The 18,881-nt window shown below is 36.9% G+C and overlaps 1 long non-coding RNA gene across 2 annotated transcripts in view; it reads left to right on the plus strand.

The window, feature by feature from the left end:
* The window catches only part of LOC308189203, a 42,131-nt gene extending 29,656 nt beyond the window's left edge, over nt 1–12,475 (plus strand). For both annotated transcript variants that reach the window (XR_013946129.1, XR_013946130.1), the window contains exon 5: nt 3,545–12,475. This is a non-coding gene — a long non-coding RNA (uncharacterized lncRNA). The remainder of the gene's footprint in view (nt 1–3,544) is intronic.
* The last annotated feature ends 6,406 nt before the right edge of the window (nt 12,476–18,881 follow it).

Below are 18,881 nucleotides of genomic sequence, written 5' to 3' on the forward strand. Positions count from 1 at the left end.
TTTAAAATATGTGTTACACTATTATTTATGAACTCTACAAATAATGATCTAAAGAGCTGAGGGATTTTATAGAAAATATTTAAAGATATGTAAATGTTTTGAAATACTTCCTATAAATGACTTGTTTTGTGCTTTTTGGTTCAGTTTCAAATTGGTCTTTCCTACCACATAATGTCTTTAAATTCCAATTAAGCTTGATTTATCAGTTCTAAAACCCCTAGGATAAGTCAAAAGAAACTCTCACAAGGGCTTCATCCCTTCATCCACTAGAGATTTCTCCCCTGTTGTTTCTTCAAACAGATGAGTGCTGCATACCTTGACTCCAGCCATGACAACACAATACCCATGAAGCAGTCCTTAAACATCACTCTAGTGCTCACACAGCAGGAGAGTGGAGAACATAAACTCAGTATAAGCCCAAGTTTCCATACACATAATTCCTCAGCTCTATGGGGCTGCATGACCCTGTTTGGCCCACCCCAGTGTATCCTTGTTGCAGGAGCATGATGAAGATGGGGGTTCTGAGTTACTTCATATCTCTTTTGTGGCCCTGCAAGTGTCTGAAGGAACTGCAGCTGTCTTACAAAAAGACCAAATGTAATACGCACAGGGGACATCTTCAGATCCAAACAGTCCAGGTGAAAAATTATCAAGGGTACCTCTACTACCTTCTTCCTCTGTCCATGTCCTGCCCACACAGCTGGACACAACACCCATCCTTAGCAATGGGGAGTGGTTGTATTATTCAGCAGTCCTCTCCATCAAGGATGCAGCTGTCCTCAGCTTTAATTTATATAGGCTGGCACACTTACACCTTCATGGAGTTACAATTTCATTTTACTTAAATTTCTTCCAATATTTCTGAAAGTGAGATTTCAAATGACAAGAGCTTCCACCCAGAAATTTATTCCCTGGAAAGAAGGCATATTTTTAACTTAAAAACAAACAAAAAGTACACCTTTGCATTCTCTACTTTTGACTTCTTTCATAAAAAAAAAGTATTTAATGATAACAGGCTACTTTCTTTGTTCAGGAGCTTCACCGTTCAGTAGGTGCCTAACACTAGGTGATCTTTGTATGGATGCAATTACAAATATATCTATGTTATTGTTACTAAATTTAGGATAGTTGTCAATAATAAAATGTAATTTATTACAAAATTTTGTTAATTTAGTACTGCTGTAGATGTGCAAAGAGTTTTAAACCACTTTCATACCAACCTTATGCATGGTGTAATTTTACTGTATTTCGTTGAGGCATACTACAGATTCCCATCCAGAGTTAGGAGAGGAGAGAGTAGAAAGGATGATGCAAGGAAAAAAATCTCATAAGCAATGAAATATAGGTTAAAAAAGTGTATTCGAAGTCCAAATTTGAAAGAAAGAAAGGTTTGTGCAGTTGTGGCTTCCCTCCTTGCTTCTCTTGGAATCTTCCTTGGATTGTACCTGTCAGGCATAAGCTCCTTAAAATTGAGTTTATGTGTGCTTGGAATTTGGGTTTGCTTGTGCAGGTGGGATGAGAGGTTGACTCACAAATCCCAGTGGCAGTATCAAGTGAAAAAGTCCCTTCAGAGCCTCTGCACTTTCCGTTGGTATTGCAATAACTGTATTTCATGACATTGTCCAGAATATGGAGCATGGGCAAGAGAAGGAAGGCATTATTGTTCAAAAGCCCCATATGCTGGTTTTATACCCTATTTATTTTCACTGCAAAATGTTGTTGCTTCTGATTGTCAAATCTCAAGATTTTCCCATAGGTTAAATTCAAGGTGGTTTCTGAGATTGTTGCAGACTCCCTACAGCTGGTCCTTTAGCTGTCTAACTTTCTCAGTCATTCATTTACAGTGTGTCTGTATAGTTTTGTATCAAAGGCCTTGAAAACTGCTGCCTGATCTGATCAGGGTTCTCCAGCTTATTTAACACTTCATAAAGCATCCCAAGACTGAAATAGCTAAAATCAATTTAACCAGTGTAAAAAACTCAGACTCATTGTCCTGACACCCCTGCCCCACCTCTTGCCAATGCAGTGGGTACCATTCTCTTTTAAGTTAATTGCATCTACCACACTTCTTTGTAGGCCGATATTTGGGAAGGTTGCTATAGGAGGATGAAATAGAGGCACACCAAAGAAATAAAAAGTATTGATGTCTTCCTTTGTCAAGATGAACTTAAAGGGGAATTTTCTTTCTTTATTTCTGTGGAAGAAATGAATATACTTTTGGTAGGACATTCTGTATCAGCCAATGATGCAAGGAAATAGTGGTTCAGGCAGAAAGAAATAAAAGATTCAGGAAAATTTTCTGTGATTTGTATGAAGTTCAGACCACAGATCACTGTATCATAATCAGGAGGACAGGAAGGAGAAGAAGGATTTCTTAACATTAGTGAAAATGAATACATTTAAATGTATACATTAAAGCTTCTCCAGATTGTTGCAAGCACATGAGCAATCTAATGACAATGCATACCAAATGCATGGCATCACTTTGCCCCTTAGAACACATCTCAATGTCCAGACTGTAGAGCTCAGTAAAGGAAATGTACTTAGGAGTTCTTATTTTCTGTCTTTGAACACGTCGTTTGCCCAGCAAATTTATTTATTTATTTTTTAATTTGGAGAAAGTGAGCTAAATTCAGCATCGATGATTAAATCACATCATCAGTTGTCTTCAAACCTCTGTTACTTCAATACTGATAGCTTGTTTGTCAGTATAGAATTTGTTAACCACTGCCTTGTAGTAATTTGGAAGAGTTTGCTTCCAGATGTCAGAAGTCCCCAGCTTGTAAGTAGATACACATATCCTTGTGTACCCACGTGCCAGTATGCTAGAGGATCAGAACCAGCTCTTCACACAACTTCATTAAAATCATCTCACAGCAGTTTTGGAAGCATTGCTTATTCCTGTTAATTAGTCAAAATTATGTTGTGATATCACCACATTGTTAATTGTTCTGCCTCAACTTTTCACCAGTTTATGAACAGAGAAACTGCAGAGACTGCAATATAGTCAGCTTTCTCAGCACTCAGTTTGTATAAGAGCCATGCTCCTTGTGTTGGGTCTCTACTGGAATGTCCACCCATCTGTCCCACATCTTTTGTCTGCTGCAGGTATATCTGTTACTGTGCACTGTTGCCCCATGCTGGATCCATGCCTTGACATTCTGAAGTTAGAAGTGTCCAGTGACAGTGGTGTACATTTATCCCCAGTGACAAGCAAGCCACTTCAAAATGCTGTACATCCTCAATACATATACTTAAACATGCCACCGCATTTCCTCTGTAATAGAAGTTGATGATGTGTGTGTGGATGCACATATACCACCTGTAGGAGCAGCTGCTCCAGCTGCTGTAATTACTGCCACTGCTGGATCAATACAGTACAACACATTTTTCTTTCTGTGATAGCAGTACCTGAGCAAATTAAGTTTGAAGTTGATATTATTGCTTTTGTAGAAAGGACATCAGCTTCTTCTATAGCAGAGTGTGAAAAATGATGCTAGTGAAGCTCTAACAATCCTGCTAAAAATGTTACTTACTAATACAGGTTACCACACAGTTCTAGGAGACAAATACATGGATACAAATCAAGCTGGTTTACAGTGTGGATGTTCAGTTGTGTGTTTGGAAAACTGAATAGACCGTCATTGAGTGTCCTCGTCTAGGTAAGCTTTGCAATGAGGAAATGGTGATTTTTTTCTAAATGTGTCTTGTTATTCTGGAAGTTATGTGAAAATCTCAGTAAGTCTGAGCTGTGGCACAGCCACTAGTCAGTCAGAAAAAAAATATAGTTACATTTTTTTAAGTGGGAAAGTAGATAAAACAATAGGAATCCTTTTCCAAAACTCTGGCCACATACAGGAAAGTGTAATGTATAAGAAAATTTGGGAGGAGAGGGACTTTATTTTGTTTCCTTTTCCTGAGGTAGGTATGTGCAGAAAAAAAAAAAAAAAGCAAGCAAACAAACAAACAAACAAAAAAGATTTTAAGGAAGAAGGCAGAAGAAATCCAAGGACAGACAGAAAAGACCAGTCTTCAGAAAGAGCTAAGGGAATGTGCTTTTGGGTGAAACACTGTGCTTGATAAATCTTAAGTGTGTATACTTGTGTGTTGGTGGTGGTGATGGTGGTTTTTGTTGTTGTTTGTATGTTTTAAACAAATACATTGGATACAGTCTTTCAAAAGTCTTTTTTTTTTTTCTAGACAGATAATTACTTGAAATAGCTGCTAGGCTCCATCAACAGTTCTCCAATGCACAAGAAACTGATTTTAGTTAAGTGCCTTGTTGAAAATAATAGTATTTTCCATCAGGTTGGGAAACCACTTACTGATTAGAGTGAGACTTAGTTTTTACTTTGTAATTCGTATACTCTCAGATATCTTAACTCACAGTATTTATATTTCATAAAAGCTGCTTGCAAAATTAATTTTAGGAACATGTTTTAAAACAAAGAGTTTAGAGAGAAAAAGAATGATCAGTTTTATATTGTGCTTTTCTGAAGATTGGTGTCATGGCACACAGTAGCATGGCTAGCTTACTTATTTGGATTTACAGCCTAGAATAAAAATAAAAGAAAGGCTATGTAGAATAGAAGTCAAAAAAGAATTATCTTCAACAAAATTGGAATGAAACTCCAGTAATTTTTGCCAGGTCTATTGTCTCATCTGCCAGGTTCTTTCATCTTGTGCCAGGGTTTCTCTCTAGATACTGGTTAATTTTTTCATACATCAAATGCTTCACACCTGATTAGATTGGCTTTTGCACTTCAAGAAGGACAGGGCATCTCTAACCCACTGTGACTAGAAGGCAGACTGTCTTTTGGAAACATTGGCTCTCCTAGGGACACCTTGTAGAGGGTAATCAATTTCCATCAGGACATGAGTTGGGCCTCTCTCTTGTGACCATAGTAATATAATTAAAAATCATCCTCAAGAAATGTTACTGTGTATTTCTACCAGCTGTGCCTGACTGCTTTCATTCTGATCTTTTGATGGCAATAGTTCTACTCATCTTGGATGGTCTCCAGTGAGTTCCTGCATTTGGAAACATGTTGTCTTTTGTTTTATGTAGCCAACCAAAACCTTTCCACAAATGTCCCAGTTCATTCTCCATTCGCTGTTGCTTTCATTAGATCTGCTTCATCATGAATCATTAATTACAAAACATTTGTTTGTGGCTTTTTTCCTAGCAGCTGTTTGTAAAATAAAAATGTTTCTTTTTAACTGTTCTTATACTGACATGTAATCTAAAATCTGTGTGAAAGATTTATGCTTGGAGGGAAGCCACTGGGTCAGGGACACTGCACAATATTTAGGTCACTATGCAATTCACTCATCTCATTGTATCGTCCTGGACATTTTCTGTGAAGAAAGCAGCTACGATTGCAACTGGAAGTCATAATTTCCTACAGCTTAGTGTTAGGTGCTTTTGTTCCTTTTGATTTCCTCACCCCTGTCACTGAACTGCCTCATTTGACATGGCAAATTTGCTTGCTCTTTTCTTTTTCAAAAACAGTTCATGGTGGTGATGATTACCTTTGTTGCATTGTGGTTCCAACACTTGCTTTAGAAGAGGACTGACACGACTATAGGTGCTCCAAAATATTCTAATTTTCCCTTTCTTTCAGTTTGAAATAAAGCACACAGAGGTAAGGGTGTGGAATGTAGTATTTCTCCTTCCTTTCAGTGCATTATGTTTATTTTTTAATTATTTTTATTTTTATTTTTTTTAAGTTCATACAGGCATGAGATCTTTATAGCTAATGGACATGGAAAAAAAGAGATGCAATTATATGCATAGAAATGAATCTCATGGAATTTGAAGAAAATGTGTGAGTTCAGTGAATGAAATTCACTGAAATTCTAAAACATGATGAAAAGTTCAGAGGTCTTAAGCACTGAATTTCTACGTGAAATAATGTAGAAATTTGCCTGTGTCTTTTTGTAGCTCTCTACTCTCTAACCATGATTCCATGATTGCATTGTGCAATATATATCCTACTTCAAGTAAGGCCTCAAGCATGTCTTTAGGTTCATAGTATTCAGGAAAGTGCTTAAACATAAGTTCAAAACTAACTATATCCTTTAATAATTTTCTGTTAGTTTGCTTTACTGGATCTGATTTGAAACATTTGAAAAACTTGACTCTGAAAATGAGGGTCACTCCTAAGATCTTAAATCATGGGTAGATTATTAAGGTCATGCAAAATGTGTGCATAGAATTGAAATAAACACAATGTACATTCTGTAATATATGATCTACAGATCGACACTTTAAAAGCATTCAAGTGTTTCAAAATAGTTCATTCAATTTTGTTTTCTTGCAACGAAAGTCAAGAGCCTGTCAGTTGCTCTTTCCTGGAATGCTGAACACCCACAACTCCCTTCTGAGTCAAGCGTCAGGCAAAGAAATATGGAGATTAAGAGAAAACATACCTACATATTCTAGAAATTTTCAAGAAGCAACATACATACTTTCTTCAACTGTTGAAAAGATGTTCTTAAAGCTTATTTTACGTTTAAATACTTTCTTTCACATTGAAAGTTGCATCTACTGAGCTATAACTTTGCTATAAAGTACATGGGATAATATACTTTTCAAGAGAAGATTTGAGGTAGAAATCTGAATAGGTTTAAATATTTACTTAAATACTTCACTAGTGGGTGATATGTCTCAGTTTCATCAGGAGCTACATCTATCATCTTAATATAAATCAATGTCCTTTTTAGAACCATTTAATAACTGCAAAATACAGACCAGAAACTAGCTATACTCCCTATAGTTAAACCATATACTGTTTGTGTATTTGGCTTAAAATGGAGAAAAGAGCAAAATCTTGATCTAATGTTAGTGATTTTTTGAATGTGTTTAGTTTTAATTGGGACTTAACAAGTTTCCCTTTGGCTGTAGAAAGCTTCTTGTCTTAAAGCAACAACATACTTACTAGCTTCAAACCACAACTCAGTGCTTTCATACTCTTTCCTGCTGGATACTGTGACCAAAAATGTAAGCCCTTCTTGGTATAGTAAAATCTGGTCTATTTAGACCAGATTCCAAGGGGCTTCTGTGTGTTCCTGTGTTCCTCACTTTGCTTTTTGTGCAGCTGTGCATGTTGCTACACATAATTCCCAATGCTCGGGGACAGTGTTGTCCTGCTAGAGATTTAGAAGAGCAATGGTTTGTCTTTGTCCTCCAATTTTCTGTGTTCTTGCAAACACTTGTATACTTCTCTATCCTGACTGATACAGTTAATTTTCACAAAGTACATGTGGCCCAAACCAAGTACAGTTCCTAAACTTGCTCTGTTTCATATACATATGATGCACATGTAGCTGCGTGTGTGTAATACAAATCCCTCCCAGCAAGGGAGAGGCTGAGGCTGATGTTGGTACTGTTGCTGTATCTGCTACAGATTGACTCTTCAAGAGAAACCCTGAGCAACTTAGGAAACTTCTGTAATCGTCTCCTTATGGCAATTCCCTAAATCTGGAGCTCCCTCTCCTCTTGAATTTTGAGATGCTTTAAATAGATGTCATGGCTCTGGTCCACTTGCGAGCTTTGGTAGGTGACTGGTAGGGTCAGAAGAGTTGATAATCATTTCCATAGATCAAACCTTGCAGAGATTCATGTATTGGAGGTCTTCCATCTCTGGTACTTCTTTGGGGTCTGCAATATTTTGCACAAATGCTTAAGTAGATTTTAAGATACATAATTGAGCTCCATTTGTGTGCAGCCTGGGCAAGGTTGCAGAGGACAGAGCCCATCAGAAACCTGGTTCTAACTATAGCCTTTAGATCCTTCCCTGTTACAAATGCTACCAGCTGGCTTCACCAGATGTACTCCAGGGAAATACCTTAACCCTGGTAGCAAGCCTTCAGGACATTACACTTTTTGCAGTGTGCAGAAAGAACTATTAGTTGCATATGAAGAAATACAGTAAATCTGGATGTAGACTAAATAGAAGCAAGAAGAGAGGCAACAAGCAAACTTAAACTACAGTTGTCCTAGGTACACAGAAAATGGCTTTTGGAGCCCAACACACATAGCAAATGGCTTTTTAAACACTGGCAGTATCCTTTGAGACAAATATTGAAGCTAAACTGCTCTCTCCCTGCCTTCCCACTCCCTGCTTCCTTTTCATCACTCTGTGCCCATGAAGGAGTTTGGGATAGAGAGGACAGTATTAAAATTACTTCAAGATGAAATGGAAACAATCCCCAACTGCATTTTAACATTTCACTGATGTCTTCTAACTCATTTTCTATTGTGCATTGAGAAGAAAGTTTTCCAATATAAAACAGGATTTCAAACAAGAAACAAGCCAAATTTGCATATTCAGGGATAATTAGCAGGCCAGATAGCTGTGAGAACTGATTTTGTCTTTTATTACATCTGCATATTGGTGCATGGTGGTAGATTACTTTTGTTAGCCTTATATAATTTTATTGCAATGTTAATGATGTACAACCTTTTTTGAGGTGGAAAAGTTATAACCTAATATGTCAGGAGGGGAAGGCAGACCTAATCTAACCAACGTCTGACTGTCTTTCTGAATTAATTGATTTAATGTTTCATTGTTTCACAGAGGCACAGTAAACACTGCCATTGAATTACTTTGTGTATGCACACAGGAGATAAATGAAAGGAGTAAAGGGAGAGTTCTTACTAGATAAGGTCAATCTAGGCCATTTGTGATGCCAGATTTGGTGGTTATATGAATGGTGCACTATTAGTGATATAAGAAAACCATCATTCGTACCTATCTGTAAGCGTTTACTTCTGATAGGACTGAATCTCTACATAGTTCACACCAATTTCTATCCATAAATATAATTTTTTCTTATATGGTGTCCCAAATACCATCAAACCAACATCAACCCAAACAAACATCAACTGTGTTCTAACTGAAAGTGTAGCCCAGTGATCTATATCCCCTGTAAATTAATGATCTTCGTTTGCCAGTAAGAATTGTCCTCTTAAACATATGGTATTTTCAGGATCCCATGAATAAGTTCAGAGCTATTTGGCACCTGTCTGAACCCCAGCATAATCTCAGTCTTAAATTGCATACATGCTCTGTCCTGCATAGCCATTTACCCTTACTAAGCTCAGCTTTCTGAGCTCACAAGAGCCCTAGGAAACCAAGATCTTGAACTTTTTTGCATCCTAATCGAATCCTAGCTTGACCTAGGAAATCCCACCCATTACAGATATGTACGAATAGATTTTCCTAAGTCATCCTCAGAAATATTTGTAGGTTCTCTAGAAGAATCCAGCGACAAACTTGGTTCCTCAATTCATTTTGTCACAAACCCTCACCTAATTAATCAACTTAACAAAGAACTAATCAGTAAGTCATTTTGTTTGATGGTTCTAGCCTACAGCCAAACTTTTCAAAGACCTAACATTAGATCTTTCATCTCTGGCCTCCTGAAAGCTCACTGCAACTCCAGTACCAGTCCATCTATCCATCAGTAAACCAAAGTCTTTGATGTCTGCTGTTCTGAACATGAAACCTGACTGGCAGTGGCAATTGCGTAGGACCTGCATTCAAATAATAATATGTATAGGTAACTGTCTATAATTACTAGACTCAGCTTTCAAAAAAGCAAGAGATTTAAGAGATGCATCTCCTTGTACTCATGAGCCAAGAGACAAGGATAGGAGCTAGAAGCAGAAGAGAAAAACATTTAGGAGTGATTCTAAGGTTGTTATGAGTTACTAGAATTCAGTTAAAGCCCATGTTTGTAACTGTGATGTCAAGAAGTAACAGTGGAGTTAATTAAAGTGACTGTAATCTCTGCTTTCTCAAACCTTGTTCTAATTCCATCCTAGCTCCATGAGCAAGACAATTCTGCCAGAGAATTTCTCATGTGATATTTCCCATCAGCAGCAACACTCATTCTAGAACTGAAGATTTTTCAGGATTTGTACATAGGCCGCATCACATTTGGCACTTTCTTCACCACAGGCTGAGTTGTAGCATTATCGGTGTCACAATACTCAGTGATCCAGAGGCGCCAGAGAAAAGTCATGAAGTGTAATCTGCTGGTAGTTAGACCTATGGCTTTGAGGAATTTCACTTCCATATAAATCTTGAACTGCAACCCTAGTATCAGTTCTTAAAACTTGGCTCTAACTGTAGTTATGTTGTGGTGGTTTTACCGTGCTAGGCAGCTGAACACCACAACCGCTCTCTCACTCCCCCTTCTTAGATGAGGAGGCGAAGAAGTAAAGGAAAGAACAACTCACTGGTTGAGATAAGGATAATTTAATTAAAGGAAAAAAAAAATAATTATTAAGGAAAGATTATTATTAATTAAACAATTTAACTAAACAATTTAACTAAACAATTTAGCTAAACAATTAACAATTTAACTAAAGGGAAAAAAAAAGGGAAAGGGGAAAAGGGAGGGGGAAAGGGAAAACTAAACTAAACAAGTGAAGGCTATGTGGAAGTGCAGAGGAAAGAAATTACTCTCTACATCTCACAAATGAGCGATGCTTGACCACATCCTTGAAGCAGGGCCTCAACGCATGTAGCCGGTGTTTGGGAGGAGGACAGATGTTTTCACAACGAGAGCCCACCCCTCCCCTCTTCTTCCTTTTTCCACCTTTTATTGCTGAGTGTGACATCATATGGTATGGAATATCCCTTTGGTTGGTTTAGGTCAGCTGCCCTAGTGATGTTTCTTTTCTCACCTTTTTGCCCACCTCCTAGGAGGGTTAGAGTCCTGATGCTGTGTCAGCACTGCTCAGCAGCAGACACAACACTGGTGTGATACCACTGCTATTCTAGCTACAAGTGCAGAGCACAGCACTGTATGGGCTGCTGCAGGGAAAGTTAACATCCCGGCCAGACCCAGTACATATGTCCACAAAGAACTGACTGTAAAGCAGGTGGACCTATTGATGAGAAAATATATGAGTAATACTGTTAATATGAGGTTATCTTCAACTATAGTATGGTTCTACACTAAGAATTATCTGAGTGCAGATACTCAGGTCAGAATTAGTTCTAGCATCCCTATAGGCAGCCTGCAGAGGCCTGCTCCTTTTGAGCAAATCAGTATTTTTGTTCCTTAAATTGTTTGGGTGGGGACAGATGGCTGTGACAGAATTCACAGCTTCTCCAATAGTCGATAAACCCAATCTCCAACACCCTACAATTTCAGTTCTTGGCTTAATATCACCATAAATTGCTAGTTGTGCCAAATTTGGGAAGCAAAGTGGTTTCTGAAATATGGAAAAGTATCCAGTAGGGACCAAGCTAAGGCAATCAAATTCATTGAACAGATTATAAACCATATTTAAAGCTATTTCTCTATGGGTTAAAAGCTGATTCATTAATAAAAGTTTTAAATGTTTGTCACTCCTTTGCCTCAGTACAGCAGAAAAAGTTCTGAAAATGTTATAGCTCTGTACCATATTGAATAGAATCAAATCCTTCATCTCAGACAAACTTCACTTCTCTACTATTAAAAATCCTACATGCCACTTTATAGCACATGTTTATTCTGTGGTGAAAATGACCACAAGTCCTTAATACAGCATCAGTACTGCCTATTGAGTTTTGTATTCTTATAAATGCTCCCATAGGAAATCTGAAGGTTGGCACCAGTAGAGTGTAGTTTTAAAATATCACAGATGGGGTGGAACCCAGCATCATGTTGCTTATTACTCTGGTGATCTGTCTAATGGTATTCCTTGCTGCTGAAATCTAATAAAAAAGAACATTTTTGAAATATTTTATATTGGATTAAAGCTCCTAATTGTCTCTTTCATAACCAGGGAAGGTCCATGTTAATAATTCTTTACAGTGCCGTTCAAAAGAAGACATCTGTTTCAGCATACATTGTGAAACTCAAATCTGTCCAGTGCCGTTTTATTCATTTGTTACTTTCCATGAACGAATGTGACTGCACATTTATTTAAATCTTTAGAAATGTGGATGAACAAACAGAAGACAAAGTAAAGTTAAACCTGAATTGGAGGCATGCTGTTAAGTAAGAAACAGTTCCATCCGCAGTAGGTGGTTGCTGCCCTTGCAATAACCCAGTGCAATAACTCTGAGATGGTCAAACTGTGCTTCTCATATTCACTGTCTCAAATGGGCAGTTCCAAAAAAAGAGTGCAAAAACCCCCACTTACTTAGTAAAAGGTCATAGGAAAAAGAGAAGAAATGCCAGGCGCAGAGGCTGACCTATTCAGAATATAATCACACCTTCTTTAAAAAGACAACATCTACATTACAAAGGCTAGAGATCTTATTGCATACTCCCTGCTTCCCTAAAGCAGCTACTATGAGTAAGACTTTTGGAAACGAAGAAAGTGTGGCATAAAGTTTTAGAATTCAGCCACTGTTTTTGTTTGAATTAATAAGAGTTTATCCACTTTAGTGAGGGAATTGTATTTTTGATGTACTCAGGCAGCAGCTTTCTGGGTCTGGCCTATTGCTAGAATAGAAGGCAATGCTGTTGACAGCTGCCCTCTGTTTGCTGTAGCTCCTAGAGTGTGAGCATTTTTTATATTCTCAAGCACAGTTTTGGAAAGATCACATTTTTATGACTTTGGTTCAATTATGACTGAAACTTAATGCTTTTTGCTGCTCAATTCCTAGACTTTTTGTTTACTAAGCTGAAAATGAAATTAATTCTGACCCCCCCTACACTCATCCTTCTTGAGAACTGGAACAACTGACTAGAGGAGAAGAAATGGATCCATATAAGCAAAGGAGAAGGTGATAAAATTGGGGAAAAAAAAAAAAAGTGAAGGAATGTGCTTAAGTGACAAATCTGGAATGCGTGCACATCTTAGCCACCGAGACAGAGAGCAATGATAGGGGAGTAGGGGCTCTGTTTATGTTTTATTAGGTGACATATCTTCTCTCAGCTGAAGAGTGCAGAAGGCTACTCTCCTGTTGTTACCCTGATGTCTGTGTCACTGAGGGGCAAGTCTGGGATCAAAATGAACCCAGAAGCATTTGAAGGATGAAGTATGTAGTTTGAAGATATGTAGGCCTGAGAGAGTCCCTAGTTTAAATGTAAACCTGTAAGTCTTTTTACTGTATCAGCAAAACTAAAGTCCAAAACATTACAGACTTTTTTCCTAAGAATGACCTATCAGCAGGAAAGAGTAGCAGCATGAATAGTTGGAGTAAAGAACTACTTCTAATAGATAGATTGTGTATCAATGCCAATCCTTATTTTTACTCAATAACATTTACGAAGAGACCCATTCTTGAATCATCAAATCTGTTTAAAGCTAGATTTGGCTACCTATTCCAGAAAAGGGCATCTTCATTACAAGGCAAAATATTATGGTAATACTGCTTTAATTAGTTAGTAATTGTCAGCAGTCACTCTCATTAAACAAAGCAGTATTTTGTAACAAAAACCAGCCACGCAAAGGTGGTGTCTCTGAAATTATGATGATCCTGTACAATTTTACAGTGCCTTCCACCCCCAAATAAATTTTGTTTTGTATGTACAGAACCTTGAACCTCATCAGCTATCTGGAGGGGGCATTTAGCAGACAGATGACCTGAAAGACAGTGCATGAGGTGAAAAGAAGAAAAGCAAAAGCTGGTGTTAGCTCTTGGGGTTCCCTAATGTATCTACAGTCTTACCAGAAATTTCAGGAAGTTACATCTGTCAAGTGTGAAATTCTTAAGCTCCAAAAATGCCCACTTAGAGAATTAGGAAACACCTGGAGATTTTCAGCAACCAGAATGCTCTCATCTCTTCATCATATGCAATACATATAACCTATGCACACTTTTTTTTTTTTTTTTTTCAGAAGTGTTTTATTGCCCTTTTGTTCAAATTCACATTTTACATTTTTATCACTTTGGAGGTGTGAAAGCAGTACTTGCTCTATATTAACAATATATTTGGTCATATCCAGTGGTGTGATTTTTGGCCTTTCAAAGTCAATGTTCTGCACCTGAATGTGTCTATGATGAAGTTGCATCCACTCTGTCCTATATTTTTATAAATATGAAAATTAGATTACAATGAGGGGTGAAAACAGCCTAAAATGATTAAATAACTTGTTTCTCTGATGCTTTAATTTGTAGCCTTGACCATCATCAGGGGCATAAATTAATTTATAACAGCTGTGGATGAGTATTCATGGCTGGGACCTGAGTTTTGTGTTCAGAGGGATGTGTTGAAAGTTAAATAAACTCATCAGAGTCACCTTAAATACATGAACATTTCTGGTGCATTTTGCAATTTTACAGCTTTGCTCCAAAAACAACATCATGAGGTTATACAATAAGACACTCAAACAGCCAAGGGACACAGAAACACTGTCAAAATCACTAGAGTGCAGTTACAGAACACTTTATAAAGTAATATGAGTAATTGTATGTAACAATTGCCAATATCCACAAGCACTAACAATGTCTGTAGTGCAGTAGGTGAAGAATGTTGTGGCAGACTTTTAAAATGATGATTATCTTCTGCAATAGTGCTTCATTCAAAACTAACAAGCATGACATTTCCCTGCATTTGTTTCTCCTTCACCTATTGCATCTGGCCTGCACAACTGAAAGTGATTTAATTGTGAGAATTTTTGGAAAATTACAGTATTTTGAAAACTCATTGTAAACTCTTTTTTTTTTTTTTTTCTGGTATACAAATCTCTTCAGAGATTTCTTTTAGCTGACAGGTTCCCAGGTACATTGGATATGGAATAGGCTGCTCAGTTTTGTTTCATGTAAGAAACAAACTCAGGACATGTTTTGAGTAAGTGCACTTCAGCTCCCTGACAGGCAATGGTGGATTTTCCAAATAAGTTTCTAAGAAAACTGGGTTAAAATAGCCTCAGTATCTAGAAGTACCACTGAGGTCTACTCTCACTTCCTCCAAAATGTTTCTCAGAAACACAAGCTGCAAATTGAAGAGAAAAATGAAGAGGATACTTTTACCCAGTTATGGTCTCTAAACTGTAGAAAAGGAGAGCTGGAGAAGAGTTAAATATCTACCCAGAACAAGCTAGTGTCTGAGCACTGATGTTGCATGTGGAAAATTCAGATTCATGTTTCCATTACCAAGCTAAGAAGTCAAGCATTCTACTGCAGAATTTCCTCACTAAAAGTTTGGTAACTGGTGCATTTCTACACCAATTCTCTATTTTTTTATACAGTCATATTTTCTAGCTAAACAATACTCATAAATAAATAAATAAATAAAAATAAAAATCCCAGCCAGCTTTACTTGGTACTAAAAGAGTGAACTTTATTATGAACAAGCATAAAAACAACGGGGGGGGGGGGGGGGGCGGGGGGCGGGGGAGGAGGGGGTGGAAGGGGGGAATCAACTCTGTATGTGCTAGTGCTTAAAAATGCTCATGTAAATTGACATTTGAAAAAAAATAAAAAATCTTCACATATTGAAGTGTAAATGCAGAAAGAATAGCTAGATGTTGGTCATAGTCCATTTCTTTGCTCCAGGGATAATAGACTGAACAGCAAATAATGGTACAAATGAGAATAGAACTTTATGCTGTTTGACATAAAATACACAATGGAAAACTAATATAGTTACATCAAATAAATCTTTTAAATGCAGAGAATTCCCTCACTCCAGTGTTGTATTATGAATTCAGTAGCATAACACTTTATTTGACAGTTGGTAGCAAAACTTGAACTTGGATTATTAATAACCTTTCCACAGTCTATCATTAATGTCAGTGGGTGCGGTTTAGGAGTTTTATTTTGGCAAGTGTAATATGTTAACATATTAACTGACTGCTCGTATAGTCAGAGCAGAAATGCTAGCCAGGGAAGGCATTTCACGCCAATTCTGAAGGCACTAAAAATAAACTGCTACTTACCAACTCCGACAACTTGGTAAATGTCTGATTTCTCCACCCTTTGAAGTGCTACATCAACACTTAGTCTAGAGTTTAAGACATTTCTTTCAGTAAGTATTTACATAGAAGAGAACAGTTTGGATACAGGACATTTGGAGCAGACAAATCATGTCATTGATATCTTGTCAGGTTTAACATCCTGTGAAGGCAACCGGCGTCAGTAAGCTCTGCTGAAAGAGCTGGATGGCTGTAAGTGCAGCCTGTGGAGCTCCTGTGTATTGACCTAGACTATGGGACACAGACACAGTTATGCATATCTTGACTTATATTAAGCTACAGGATCTTTTTTTTTTTTTTTTTTTAATCTGTACTCTTGCACATAGTACCTTTATTGGAGATTACAAATGATATACAAACGTAGCTCTGTGACAAAAGCTGTGGGCTTGACAATTAGTTTTGAATTAAGAATTGAGCATAAGAATTGTCTGATCAATTATAATTTCTCTGGTACTATTCTTTGTTCTGGGAGGAGTTACATCACTTTGCCCTCTTTGGGGTACTAGTCCCAACGGATTGCCCAAGGTTGCCCAAGGCTCTCCTAAACCTCCAACTCCTGCTTCATAAGATGTAGAATCATATATGATTTTATCATAAGCTCTCTCTCATGGACCCACTGATCATCCACCTCTCCTCTGAAGTCATGTAAAGCTGTTAGAAGCAAGCCTTAGAAGATAAATCAGAAGTTAAAGAGTATATAAAAAATATGCCTGTAAGTTGCCTTGTTGAGATCATCTAGTCCCTTCCCCTGCTTCCAGACTGAGGACTCACACCTAGGCCATCCCTGACATATTTACATGTACTATTTTAAAAAGCTTTTAATAAGGGGGCTCTTAAAATCACTGTGTTCCATTGCTAAAGGAACACTACTCTAACACTAGTTGGATTTTTTATTTTATTTTTTCTAATAGCTAGCACCAATGTCTCCTGTTACACATTAAGATAATTACTTCTGCTCCTAACCTCACTGGATACAGAGAATATTGATCCTTGTCTTCTTGATATGTATTACAAGAAAAGTAATTTTTCAGACTAAGCAATCATAATTTTTTCAACTTTTCTTTATGTTGTGATTTCTAAATCTCTTACCATGCTTTGTTGCTTTGTACATATTGTACTAATTTTCTTTTCAAAAAGGATGCTATGATTGCTGAATAATCCTTGGTCCGTTCTCCAAGTTTAATTTGCTGAGTCCTTTTTTTTTTTTTTCTTTTTTTGACTTTCTGCCTATCTATTCATCTGTGCTATCTTTTCTCTAGGTTGTTTATTAAAATCTTGTTTATTTTTTAGACAGGTTTAAAACCTTTACTAATGTCAAGCTAAATTAAGTCTATTACTTTCCACCAATCAAAAAACAATTTTTCTCTCACAGGATAAAATTATACAGGCTTGACACGGCATGTCCTCAAACTGTGTTGATGGTTTATTGTCATCTTATCCTCTCCACACTTAAAGATAGATGTTTAACAATAATAACCAATAATAACAGCAACAATGGTTGTACTATATTCTAATGATTTTAGGCATTATTTCCTCTCATGTGCAGCACCCTAAAACTGCTTTTGTTCCCTTTTCAAGATGGATACTTTATCTGACTATCCACAGTTCCTCCCCTGTGGATTCTCTGTGCATCTCTGATAGTTAGAATGTTTCTTGTAATACTTTAATATCCTAAGTATAGAACCTCAGTACCTCTATTTAACCTAAACATGTCTTTTCTTTAACTGTGCATCTATTTAACCTAAACTTGTCTTTTCTTTTACCTAATTTCCTTTTCTGTCCTGATACCTATTCCCTTGTTTAAACTAATTGTGTTAAACATCCTTTTATATTTAAACTCTTGTCTGGGCAAAATGGCATTGGATAGTTATGTGTGTATCATATAGTTATTTTTCCATTCAATAATGGAATTACTTTGCCCTTGTCTTCCTGTGACTTCTAAAGAACTATACAATCTTCTTGGATATGCAATACTACATGAAATTGGAGCCAGCAGAAATCATATATGACACTTCTCTTCTGTTTAACATTTATCCTGAATTCAGAGACATGGGATAACTGTGCAGAAAACAGCACAATTAGTAAAAATTTGCACTGCTGAAAGTTTCCAAAAGAGATATCATGGTGCCAAAGAATAAGACGAATACCTTCTTTTCTCTGTATAAGTGTTGCTGTACTTGGAACATGGCATTTGGTTTATAAGATTTTTTTAAATTATTATTATTTTTTTCCAATGAAAAAGTAAAGACAGCTAAGGACAATAAAGGCTGATTTTAAAGAATGTTTTAAATAGTTAATACGAATGTTGTAGCCTGCACTGGTAACATTACTAGGCTAAAATGGTAAAGTGACACTACAATAAATAATGCATTGCAACAAATGGTGTATATCGTGACAAATTTGTTTTCCTCATACCATTCAATTTAATCACAGATAATTTTGTCAATTTCCACAGTACTACAATAAATCTTTCTCCCCATCCCCATGTCAGACATTACCATGCATTTTAGTTCAGAATTGCATTTTAAAATGGAAAACTGAATTCTCAGATGCTAAGGGGAAATTGACTACTTTCATATGTTATATACCCATTTTCAAATACACCAAGCCATATTAAATTCTCTTTTTTTTTTTTTTTTTTTCTGATCAGATAATTAGAATTTTTTGTTTTCTGGATAACAAAGTGACAGACTGAGATTTGATTCAGGTTGCAGACACTTCCCCTATCCAGAGTTTCTGTACATCTGGAATGTATGTATATTATTTCCAATGGGCCAAGTTACCCAAGGCCGACTGGATACCCAATTAAAGGAAATGATAAAGTTGAATGTCAAGGACTAAATTCTGAATGAAGGAGAATAACTAATTGCCTATTATTTTAATGGCACTGGACATTGTTCTGAGGACAGGAAGATGTCTTAACCATTTTCTTTAAAAGTCCTCCTAGAGATATCTGGCTATCACATGATGAAGTTTCTGAGTTTTACATGTGAAAATGTTGCCCTTC

The sequence above is a fragment of the Anser brachyrhynchus genome (genome assembly GCF_964034855.1).
Source record: "Anser brachyrhynchus genome assembly, chromosome: 2".
Taxonomy (NCBI): Eukaryota; Metazoa; Chordata; class Aves; order Anseriformes; family Anatidae; genus Anser; species Anser brachyrhynchus.